The sequence below is a fragment of the Hordeum vulgare genome, chromosome 3H (genome assembly GCF_904849725.1).
Source record: "Hordeum vulgare subsp. vulgare chromosome 3H, MorexV3_pseudomolecules_assembly, whole genome shotgun sequence".
Classification (NCBI taxonomy): Eukaryota; Viridiplantae; Streptophyta; class Magnoliopsida; order Poales; family Poaceae; genus Hordeum; species Hordeum vulgare.
Genome location: NC_058520.1, coordinates 330,638,175 through 330,648,995, shown reverse-complemented (window position 1 = coordinate 330,648,995; position 10,821 = coordinate 330,638,175).

The window sequence follows — 10,821 nt, the reverse complement described above, 5'->3', positions numbered from 1 at the left end:
GATCTCATCCGGGACTCCAAAAAACCTTTGGTTACCAACATCAATAATTCAACTATACCAAAACATCACCGAACCTTACATGTGCAGACCATGCGGGTTCGAGAACTGTGTAGACATGAACGAGACGCTCTCCTGTCAATATCCAATAGCAGGACTTGGATGCCCATATTGGATCCTAAATATTCTGCGAAGATCTTATCGGTTGAACCTCTATGTCAAGGATTCAGTTAATCCCGTATAACATTCCCTTTATCCTTCGGTATGTTACTTGCCCGAGATTTGATCGCCGGTATCTCCATACCTATTTCAATATCATTAGCGGCAAGTCTCTTTAATCATTCCGTAATACAATATCATGTGGCTAACACTTTAGTCACATTGCTTCCAAGGCCCGTTTGGTATGTTGTATTACCGAGTGGGCCCTCAAATACCTCTTCGTCATACGGAGTGACAAATCCCAGTCTTGATCCATGCTAACTCAACGGACACCTTCAGAGATACGTGTAGAGCACCTTTATAGTCACCCAGTAACGTTGCAACGTTTGATACACACACGGCATTCCTATGCTGTTAGTGAGTTACATGATCTCATGCTCATAGGGATGTATACTTGACATGCACAAAACAATAGCAATAAAATAACACGATCACATGCTGTGTTTATAGTTTGGGTCTTGTCCATCACATCAGTCTCCTAATGATGTGATCCCGCTATCAAGTGACAACACTTGTCTATGGCTAGGAAAACTTAACCATCTTTGATCAACGGGCTAGTCAACTAGAGGCTCACTAGGAACATTGTTTTGTCTATATATCCACACATGTATTTGCATTTCCATTCAATACAATTCTAGCATGGATAATAAACGATTATATTGAAACAAGAAATATAATAATAAGTATTTTATTATTGCCTCTAGGGCATATTTCCAACATCACAATCATAAAATATGTCCAAGATAGTATATTTGCATGTGAATATTCTCTTCCTTCTTAACTTTTTCTTGAATTGCATCATTGACCAATGATATGTTTGTCAACCTTCAATAAATTTTACCACTTATACTCGTCCTTATGTGATGTCATTCCTCACCATAAGATTAGCATATGATCTTTTTATTTTTATTATTTCATTGGTTTTGATTAGAACACAAGAGCAAAGAAGCAAAACTCAAACTACTCTTTATTATATAACTCACACATGATTACATAGATAGATTGAAAGAAACTAGCACTCAAAATAGATCATACTAAACTTTTATTCTACTAGATCATGAAATAACTAAGGATCAGATTGAAAATAGGTAAAGATAATAAGAGTGATGGTGATACGATACCGGGGCACCTCCCCCAACCTTGGCACAAGCCAAGGGGAGTGCCCATACCCATATGATCAAGCTTCTTCCTTAGGTGATGGTGGTGACGAAGAAATCCTGTCTTTTAGCTCCATTAGAGAAATCAATCTGCAGTTCACACTTCTGAGGGTTGTGATGTGTTCCTCCAACAAAATAAATTCACGGGTGAGATAAATATTACAAACACAAGTTATTTCACATAACCTCAAGGCCTCGATAAGAGATGGGGGTAGAAGGTGATAGTAAGGTTGAAGGATATCCTCTTCCTCCACATCCTTTTCCTTCAAAGCAGATTGTCCTCCTTCTGGATCTTGATTCTCCGCCTCCATCTTGCCCTTTCCTTTCTTGATTAACTCCTCCTTGACCTCCATAACACCCACCCTCTTGAGATCAGCATCCGTTCCTTCATAAGCTTGGGGAACATGGTTCTCCCCGACAGATTCCCGGGACGACATATTTTTGGATCTGCGAGAAAACAAAAGAAACAAGAACAAAAGATATCTCGCAATGTAGTGGTTAAATCAATATGGGGAGTATATATAGTTTTTTTTATCTTGCATAAAAAGTAAAACGGAGTCGGGAAGGTGCACGAGGGCCCCACAGAGCATCAGGGCGCACCCCGGGGAGGGGGGCACCCAGGTGCTATGTGGGTACCTCGTGGACCCTCTCGGCTTCCTTTTATATTTATATTTTTCTAAATATTTCAAAACTTACAAAATATATTTTTGCGGAACTTTGGAGTGTGTTTACTTACCGTATCACGTACCTATTCATTTTTCAGAGTGTTCTGGAAGGACTCCGTGATATGTTACTCCAGCGTAATAGTCTCAATAATATTAGTTTCAACATTAGTGGGTGTACCTGAAATGTAGTGCTTGATCCTTTGTCCATTTACCACCTTCGGGTTAGCACCCATGACATTATTGATCTTTATGGCTCCGAAACAATAAAGTTCTTCGATAATATATGGTCCTTCCCTTTAGGAGAGAAGTTTATCTGCAAAGAACCTAAGACGAGAATTATATAATAAAACGTACTCACCCACTTTGAATTCTCTATTTTGGATCCTATTGTCATGCCATTGTTTGAATTTTTCTTTAAACAACTTGGCATTACCATAGGCCTGGGTTCTCCATTAATCAAGTGAGCTAATGTCAAATAACCTGTTTTCACCTGCAAGCTTGAAGTCATAGTTAAGTTATTTAACAATCCAAAAAGCTTTATGTTCAAATTCAAGAGGTAAATGACATGCTTTTCCATAAACCGTTTTGTAAGGAGACATACCCATATGATACTTATAAGTAGTTCTATAAGCCCACAAAGCATCATCTAATTTCTTAAACCAATTCTTTCTAGATCTATTGACAATCTTTTGGAAAGTCAACTTTATCTCCCTATTGCTCAATTCAACTTCACCACTAGATAGAGGATGATAGGGAGATGCAATTATATGATTAACATCATATTTAGCAAGCATATTACAAAAACCACCATGAATAAAATGTGAACCACCATTAGTCATAATATATCTAGGGACTCTAAACCTAGGAAAGATTACTTCCTTAAGCATTTTAATAGAAGGGTTGTGATCAGCACTGCTAGTGGGGATAGCCTCAACCCACTTAGTGACATAATCCACAACAACAAGAATATGAGTATACCCATTGGACTTAGGAAAAGGTCCCATATAATAAAAAACCCAAACATCAAATGGTTCAATAACAAGAGAATAATTCATAGGCATTTCCTGAAGTCTATTGTTATTACCAATCCTTTGACACTCATCACAACAGAAGACAAACTTACGAGTGTCATTGAAGACAGTAGGCCAATAAAAACCAGATTGCAATACCTTATGTGTGGTTCTATCTCCTTCATGGTGTCCTCCATAATTTTTAGAGTGACACTTCCGAAGAATTTTTTCCTGTTCATGCTGAGGTACACAACGTCTAACAATACCATCCACACCTTCTTTATAAATATGTGGGTCATCCCAAAAATAGTGTCTCAAATCATAAAAGAACATTTTCTTTTGCCGGTAAGTAATACTAGGAGGTATAAACTTAGCAACAATATAATTAGCATAGTCTGCATACCAAGGAGTATTATGAGAAACATTAATAGCAGCTAATTTCTCATTAAGAAAACTATCATTAATAGGTTGTGGGTCATCAAGCACATTTTCGCATCTAGACAAGTTATCAGTCACGGGATTCTCAACCCCTTTCCTATCAACAATATGAAGATAAAACATGTGCAACAAAAGAATCCACCTAATAAGCCTAGGCTTAGCATCTTTCTTCCCAGTGTGAATAGTAACTTTGGAATCAACAATATAAGATCTAAACTTATAACACGCAAACACAACCGCTAGAAACTCTATTATGTGGTAGCATAATTCCTTTGGGAAGTGTCCAAAGTCTTACTAGCATAATGAATAACATTCAGCTTCTTATCAACTCTCTGTCCTAGAACAGCCCCAACAGCATAATCACTAGCATCACACATAATTTGAAAAGGTAAATCCCAATTGGGTGGCTAAACAATAGGTGCACAAATTAAAGCCGACTTAAGAGTTTCAAAAGCTTCTACACAATCATCATCAAAAACTAAAGGAACATATTCTTGCAAAAGATTGGTAAGAGGCCTAGAAATTTTAGAGAAGTCTTTGATAAATCTCCTATAGAAACCGGCATGACCAAGGAAACTTCTTATACCTTTAATATCCTTCGAGAATGGCATCTTCTCAATAGCATCCACTTTTGCTTTATCAACCTCAATACCTCTTTCAGAAATTTTATGGCCCAAGACAACAGCTTCATTAAACTTAAAGTGGCACTTCTCCCAATTCAAGACAAGATTTGTTTGTTCACATCTCTGCAATACTCGGTCAAGGTTGCTTAAGCAATCATCAAAAGAAGTTCTGTGTACGGAGAAATCATCCTTGAAAACGTCAACAATCTTTTCACAAAAATCAGAGAAGATAGCAGTCATACATCTTTGAAAAGTAGCAGTTGCATTGCACAAAACAAAAGGCATATGTCTATAAGCAAAAGTTCCAAAAAGGCAGGTAAAGGTGGTTTTCTCTTGATCAGATTGTGCATCATGTATTTGAGAAAAACTAGAATAACCTGTTGGGTTACGTAGCATAAATTCAAAATTTTCCTACACCATATTTAGATCTTCCTATGGAGAGACCAGCAACGAGAGAGGGGAGAGTGCATCTTCATACCTTTGATGATCGCTAAGCGGAAGCATTGCTAGAACGCGGTTGATGGAGTCGTACTCGTGGCGATTCAGATTGCAGTGTGATTCCGATCTAGTGCCGAACCACGGCAACTCCGTGTTCAACACACGTGCAGCCCGATGACGTCTCCCGCACCTTGATCCAACAAGGAGGAGGGAGAGGTTGGGGAAGATCTCTGGCAGCACGACGGCGTGGTGTCGATGGAGAGACGAGGTCTCCCGGTAGGGCTTCACCAAGCACCGTGGGAGAGGAGGAAGAAGAGACACAGGGCTGTACCGAGAGAGATGGAAAAAACCGTGCCTCCAAAGGCCAAAACCCCCACTATATATAGGGGGAAGGGAGGGGTGGCGCCTCCTTTAGGGTTTTCCACATGAGGGCGGCGGCAACCCTAGATGGGAGTGGGGGCGGCCAGGGAGGAGAGGGGGTGGCGCACCCCTAGGTGGGCCTTAGGCCCACCAGCGCCTAGGGTTTCCCCTCCCTCCCTCTCTGGTGCGCCAGGGCTGAGTGTGGGGGGCGCACCAGCCCACCTAGGGGCTGGTTCCCTCCCGCACTTGGCATATGTAGCCTTCCGGGGCTTGTGGCCCCTCCCGGTGGGCCTCGGAAACCCTTCTCGTGGTCCCGGCACTTTGCCGGTGGTGCCCGAAATATTTCCGGCGTCCAAACCCATGCATCCTATATATCAATATTTACCTCCGGACCATTCCGGAGCTCCCCGTGACGTCCGGGATATCATCCGGGACTCCCAACAACCTTCAGTAATCTTAGCATCATCGAACCTTAAGTGTGTAGACCCTATGGGTTTGGGAGGCATGCAGACATGACTGAGACACTCTTCGGCCAATAACCATCAGCGGGACCTGGATACCCATGGTGGCTCCCACCTGTTCCACGATGATGTCGTCGGATGAACCACGATGTAAAGGATTCAATCTATCCTGTATACAATTCCCTTTGTCTGTCGGTATAGAACTTACCCGAGATTCGATCATTGGTATACCTATCCTTGTTCAATATCGTTACTATTAAGTCTCTTTACTCGTTCCATAGCACATCGTCCCGTGACTAACTCCTTAGTCACACTGAGCTCATTATGATGATGTTCTACCGAGTGGGCCCAGAGATACCTCTCCGTCACATGGAGTAATAAATCCCGATCTCGATTTGTTCCAACCCAACACACACTTTCGGAGATACTCGTAATGCACCTTTATAGTCAACCAGTTACATTGTTACGTTTGATACACCCAAAGCACTCCTACGGTATCCGGGACTTGCACAATCTCACGGTCGAAGGAAAAGACACTTGACATTAGAAAAGCTTTATATGAACAATACGATCTAGTGCTATGCTTAGGATTCGGTAGTCAACTCCTTGATTTCGTCGAAAACCATTTGCAACAAGTCGAGCTATGTAAACGGTCATAATACCGTTTCCATCAGTCTTCTTCTTAAAGATCCATTTATTTTCTATGGCTTGCCGATCATCCTGCAAGTCCACCAAAGCCCATAATTTGTTCTCATACATGGATCCTATCTCGAATTTCATAGCCTCAAGCCATTTGTTGGAATCCGGGCCAGCCATTGCTTCTTCATAGTTCGAAGGTTCACTGTTGTCTAACAACATATTTTCCATCACAGGGTGCAGAGCGTACCCTTGTGAACATTCGCCGTTCAGTAGCAACTTGATCCGAAGCTTCATGGTCACCATCATTAACTTCCTCTTCAGTTGGCGTAGGCGCCATAGGAACAATTTCCCGCGCTGTGCTGCTCTCCGGTTCGAGAGGGGGTGTAATTACCTCATCAAGTTCTACTTTCCTCCCACTTACTTCTTTCCAGAAAAACTCTTTCTCTAGATAGGATCCGTTCTTGGCAACAAGGTTTTACCTTCGGATCTAAGAGAGAAGGTATACCCAATAGTTTCCTTAGGGTATCCTATGAATACGCATTTCTCCGCTTTGGGTTCGAGCTTCTCTGGTTGAAGTTTCTTCACATAAGCATCGCAGCCCCAAAATTTAAGAAACGACAGCTTAGGTTTCTTGCCAAACCATAGTTCATACGGTGTAGTCTCAACGGATTTAGACGGTGCCCTATTTAAAGTGAATGTTGCAGTTTCTAATGCGTATCCCCAAAATGATAGCGGTAAGTCGGTAAGAGACATCATAGATTGTGCCAAATCTAATAAAGTGCGATTACGACATTCAGACACTCCGTTTGCGTTGCGGTGTGCCAGGCGGCGTGAGTTGTGAAACAATTCCACACTTCCTTAGGTGTGTGCCAAACTCGTGACTCAAATATTCTCCTCCACGATCAGATCATAGACACTTAATTTTTCTATCACGTTGATTCTCAGCCTCACTCTGAAATTCCTGGAACTTTTCAAATGTCTCAGATTTGTGCTTCATTAAGTAGATATACCCATACCTACTCAAATCATCGGTGAGAGTGAGAACATAGCGGTAGCCACCGCGAGCTTCAACGTTCATTGGACCACATACATCAGTATGTATTATTTCCAATAAGTCTGTCGCTCTCTCCATTATTCCTGAGAATGGAGTCTTAGTCATCTTGCCCATGAGGCACGGCTCGCATGTGTCAAATGATTCAAAGTGAAGATACTCTAATAGTCCATCAATATGGAGCTTCTTCATGCGCTTAACACCGATATGACCAAGGCGGCAGTGCCACAAGTATGTGGGACTATCATTATCAACTTTACATATTTTGGTACTCACACTATGAATATGTGTAACGTCACGATCGAGATTCATTAAGAATAAACCATTCGCCAGCGGAGCATGACCATAAAATATATCACTCATATAAATAGAACAACCATTATTCTGTGACTTAAATGAGTAGTCATCTCGCATTAAGCAAGACCCTGATACAATATTCATGCTCAAAGCTGGTACTAAATAACAATTATTAAGGTTTAAAACTAATCCCAAAGGTAGATGTAGAGGTAGCGTTCCGACGGTGACCACATCGACCTTGGAGCCATTCCCGACGCGCATCGTCACCTCGTCCTTGGCCAGTCTCCGCTTATTCCGCAGTTCCTGCTTTGAGTTGCAAATGTGAGCAACAACATCGGTATCAAATACCCAGGAGCTACTACGAGAGCTGGTAAGGTACACATCAATAACATATATATCATATATACCTTTAACGTTGATGGCCTTCTTGTCCGCTAAGTACTTGGGGCAGTTCTGCTTCCAGTGACCTTTTCCCTTACCATAGAAGCACTCAGTCTCAGGCTTGGGTCCATTCTTTTTCTTATTCCCGGTATATGGCTTCCGGGCGAGGCAACGACTTTGCCGTCTTTCTTGAAGTTCTTCTTACCCTTGCCCTTCTTAAAACTGGTGGTCTTATTGACCATCAACACTTGATGCTCTTTCTTGATTTCTACTTCTGCAGATTTCAGCATCGAGTACAACTCGGGAATGGTCTTTTCCGTCCCTTGCATGTTATAGTTCAGCACAAAACCCTTGTAGCTTGGTGGGAGAGACTGGATGATTCTGTCAATTATAGCGTCATCCGGAAGTTCAACTCCAAGTGAAGTCAGAAGACCGTGTAACCCAGACATTTTGAGTATATGCTCACTGACAGAACTGTTCTCCTCCATCTTATAGCTAAAGAACTTGTCAGAGACTTCATATCTATCGACACGGGCATGAGCTTGAAAAACTAGTTTCAGCTCTTGGGACATCTCGTATGCACCGTGTTGCTCAAAACGCCATTGGAGCCCCGTTTCCAAACTGTATAACATGCCACACCTAACTAGAGAGTAGTCATCACTCCGCGTTTGCCAAACGTTCAGAATGTCATGGGCTGCTACGGGAGCAGGATGGTCACCTAGCGGCGCATCAAGGACATAAGCCTTTTTAGGTGCTTCGAGGATGAGCTTGAAGTTGCGGACCCAGTCCGCATAGTTGCTACCATCATCTTTCAGCTTGTTTTTCTCTAGAAATGCGTTGAAATTGAGGTTGACGTTGGCCATCTACAATATTTATAAAGACAACTTTTTGACTAAGTTCATGACAATTAAGTTCATTTAATCAAATTAAGTATGAACTCCCACTTAAATGGACATACCTCTAGTTATCTAAGTGATACATCATCCATGTCGACTAACCAGTGGCCGATCATCACGTGAGACGGACTAGTCGTCATGGTGAGCAACTTCATGTTGATCGTGTTCAACCATATGACTCATGTTCGACCTTTCGGTCTCTTGTATTCGAGGTCATGTGTGTACATGCTAAGCTCCTCAAGTTAACCTAAGTGTTTCGCGTGTGCAAATCTGGCTTACACCCGTTGTATGCGAACGTTAGAATCTATCACACCCGATCATCATGTGGTGCTTCGAGACAACGGTCCTTCGCAATGGTGCACACTTAGGGGAATACGTTCTCGAAATTTTATGAGGGATCATCTTATTATGCCACCGTCGTTCTAAGCAACAATATGAAAAACATGATAAACATCACATGTAATCTTATAGTGGCATGATATGGCCATTATCATCTTTGCTCTTTCGATCTCCATCTTTGGGCATCGCATGATCATCATTCTCACCGGCGTGACACCATGATCTCCATCATAGTGTCTCCGTGAAGTCGGCACGCAAACTACTACTACTACTACTACTACTATGTCTAACCGTTAGCAATGAAGTAAAAGTTTTAAACACATGGCGTTGCATCTCATACAATAAATTAAGACAACTCCAATGGCTCCTGCCGATTGTCATACTCAACGACATGCAACTCGTGAATCCTATTACAATAAAATGATCATCTCATACATCGCACATGTAACATCACAACTTTGGCCATATCACATCACATGTCAAACCCTGCAAAAATAAGTTAGACGTTCTCTAATTGTTGTTGCAAGTTTTACGTGGCTGATTTGGGTTTCTAGCAAGAACGCCTTCTTACCTATGTGACAGCCTCAACGATGATATGCCAAACCTATTTACCCTTCATAAGGACTCTTTTCATCCAATCCAGTCCGACTAGAGTGGGAGAGACAGACACCCGCTAGCCACCTCTTATGCACGGTGTGCATGTCGGCCAGTGGAACCTGTCTCACGTAAGCGTACGTGTAATGGCGGTCCGGGCCGCTTCATCCCACAATACCGCCGGAAAAGAATAAGACTAGTAGCGGAAAGCAATTGACAAATCAGCGTCCACAAACTTTTGTGTTCTACTCGCGCATAGAATCTACGCATAGAAAACCTAGCTCTGATACCAGTGTTGGGTTACATAGCATAAATTCAAAATTTTCCTACGCCATATTCAGATCTTCCTTTGGAGAGACCAGCAACGAGAGAGTGGAGAGTGCATCTTCATAACTTTGAAGATCGCTAAGCCGAAGCGTTGCTAGAACGCGGTTCATGGAGTCGTACTCGCGGCGATTCAGATCGCAGTGTGATTCCGATCTAGTGCCGAACCACGACACCTACGCGTTCAACACACGTGCAGCCCGGTGACGTCTCCCGCACCTTGATCCAGCAAGGAGGAGGGAGATGTTGGGGAAGATCTCTGGCAGCACGACAGCGTGGTGTCGATGGAGAGACGAGGTCTCCCGTCATGCCTTCACCAAGCACCGTGGGAGAGGGGGAAGAAGAGAGACAGGGCTGCGCCGAGAGATATGGAAAACCGTGTCTCCAAAGACCAAAACCCCCACTATATATAGGGGGACGGAGGGGTGGGTCCCCCTTTAGGGTTTCCCCTTTGAGGGGGGCGGCAGCCCTAGATGGGAGTGGGGGGCGGCGAGGGAGGAGAGGGGGTGGCACACCCCTAGGTGGGCCTTAGGCCCACCAGCGCCTAGGGTTTCCCCTCCCCCCTCTCTGGTGGGCCAGGGCTGAGTGTGGGGGTGCACCAGCCCACCTTGGGGATGGTTCCCTCCCGCCCTCAGCCCATGTAGCCTTCCGGGGCTTGTGTCCCCTCTCGGTGGGCCTCCGGAACCCTTCCGGTGGTCCCAACACTTTGCCGGTGGTGCTCGAAACATTTCCGGCGTCCAAACCCATCCATCCTATATATCAATCTTTACCTCCGGACCATTCCGAAGCTCCTCATGATGTCCGGGATCTCATCCGGGACTCCGAACAACCTTCGGTAATCTCGTATAACAATTCCCTATAACCCTACGTCATCGAACCTTAAGTGTGTAGACCCTACGGGTTCGGGAGGCATGCAGACATGACTGAGACAC